The sequence below is a fragment of the Diospyros lotus genome, chromosome 3, assembly GCF_014633365.1.
Source record: "Diospyros lotus cultivar Yz01 chromosome 3, ASM1463336v1, whole genome shotgun sequence".
Classification (NCBI taxonomy): domain Eukaryota; kingdom Viridiplantae; phylum Streptophyta; class Magnoliopsida; order Ericales; family Ebenaceae; genus Diospyros; species Diospyros lotus.
The window spans coordinates 38215937-38218370 of NC_068340.1; the positions used below are offsets into that span (position 1 = coordinate 38215937).

At 34.6% G+C, this 2434-nt stretch overlaps 1 pseudogene; it reads left to right on the forward strand.

The window, feature by feature from the left end:
• Positions 1-1031: 1031 nt before the first annotated feature.
• LOC127797911 (uncharacterized) lies at positions 1032-1764 on the forward strand (annotated as a pseudogene).
• The last annotated feature ends 670 nt before the right edge of the window (positions 1765-2434 follow it).

A 2434-nucleotide genomic window follows, 5' to 3' on the forward strand; every position in this document is an offset into this window, starting at 1 on the left:
GACCCTCAACGTTGTTGCCTCGCCTCGTCGCCATCGTCTCGCCAACCATCACTGCATCCTCTGACGGTTGGCGAGGTGATGACAGCGAGGCGGTGAGATGAAAGCAGCAGCGTCGGGGGTCAGCGGTCGCACGACTATGGGAGAAGGGAGAAATGAGAGAGGCGAATGTTGGGCGAGGGCATTTAGGTCTCTTTAACCCTATTTGGTAAGCCCGTCGAACAAAGTAGAATAATCCATCTTATAAATAGATGAAGGATCAATTTGGAGTGATACGAGAGAGAGAGATGGCAGAGTAGTTCCTGTCGCAAGTGAAGCATTACGCGGCTGGGCAGCCAAGTTATCCGACAGAGCTTTTTCGATTCATCACTTTGAAAACGCCTCTCAACGTCCACTTGTCCATGATGAGCGAATGTGAGAAATATAAACAAAATAAAAAATTAAATACAAAACAAAATTGTCAAATGTCATAATAAGTTTTCATTTTCCTGAAAAAAAATGAAAATTGAATTCAAAAAAATATATATTATTCCCTAACTTTAATTCAAAATAAAAAATCAAATACAAAACAAAATTGTCACATGTCATAATAAGTTTTCATTTTCCTGAAAAAAAATGAAAATTGAATTCAAAAAAATATATATTATTCCCTAACTTTAATTCAAAATAAAAAATCAAATACAAAACAAAATTGTCAAATGTCATAATAAGTTTTCATTTTCCTGAAAAAAAATGAAAATTGAATTCAAAAAAATATATATTATTCCCTAACTTTAATTCATTTGAGTTAATAAGGGCTTCGAGTGACTCTCAAAGGGGTTCCCAAAAGTTTGGTAGAGGCTGCCAAATGGGTCAGCCCGTTGGCAGTCATGGAGTGGGTCGGGCTGGGCCTTCACAGGCTCAGCTAGGTGGGTCGGGTCCATGTGAACATGATGAGTCGGCCTAATCTTCCCTACATTTATACCAAAACCTCAACAAAATATAATATAATACAAGTAATGATAATAGCCCAATATCATTCTCTCTAGTTGGCAGAGATCTATAAAAATGTGATAGCGAGCGATGCCAGTCAGAAGCAACTTGATTTTGCACCCAAGCTCCCCATTGTGTGCTGCCGATGCACTCCTCCCACCATGTCAATGGTCGAGCTCAAACCCAACATTGCAGCTGAGGCCAGCCTTGACCTTGTCACCGTTACTCAAGCTTTGTACTGGTTCAACCTACCCATCTTCTACCAGCAAGTCAAACGGTTGCTCAAGCCACCCCACGGAGTGATGGCAGCATGGGGCTACACCATACCTCAAATCAATGACAACTTTGACGCCATCTTTTTACTCCATTGATTGCGGTCCTTTTTGGATACACGGGGATTGATTTCCCATTTGAGCCTGTGGATGGAGTCGACCACACTGGGCCATTTGAGTTTGCTTATGAAAGGTTGATGAATTTGGACAATCTTTTGTTGTTCATAAAGTCATGGTCAGCATATCAATTAGCAAAAGAGAAAGGGGTTGAGCTCTTGACAGATGATGTGATCAACAATTTCAAGCGCACTTGGAGTGAAGATGGCAATGATATTAAGGTAGTCAAGTTTCCAATCCACTTGAGGATTGGAAGTTTGATCTAGAATGAATGTTTCTTACAACTGTGACTCAAAATTCGATTTTAAGTTGAATTTATCTTATTTGGAGGAATATCCTCATAGATTATGTTTTAATTAAGATATGATTTGTTATATATATTTATAAATAATTTTAGGTGTATAAATAGGTGTTCAATGTTCTGAAATTAGTTACAATTATATCACTTTTGTTGTAGCAATATTTGCTTAGTGATATTTTGTGTGTGACAATATCATTTTTATATTAACAATTATTTATTTAGTGATATTTTATTTTTTCTAAGTACAATTTTTTTATTTAAATTTTTAATGTAAAATTCTATATTTGTGCATGAATGATAGTTTGATCCTTTATTTTAGGTTCAATATCGTAACAATGTTATTGACTAACTTGAGACATCTGATCTCTGCCATCCAAGTCCCTTTTAAAATTATTTAAACAAGTTGAATTTCAAGTCTAAAGTATCTAGCTTGTTTAAAGCTTATTTGTGGCTTGTTTATATCCTGGTTTATGACTGACTTTAAAACAAAATTGTATCGTATGAGAATTTTATTTGTCACATTATCTGTATTATTTAAAATTTAAATACATAATGAAACTAATGTTACATATTCTACAAAAATAAATATGAAATCAAGCTTGAAATTTAAAATTTATAAAAAAAATTTGCTCTTAGTGTTTATTTAGCATAAATGAGCTAAATTTAAGCTAAACCTTTAATTCAATAATATTCTAAATAAACAAACTAAGCTACAATATTAATCTCAGTCTCAAAAAATTTGCAGCCTGACATGATCAAATGATTTATTAGAATA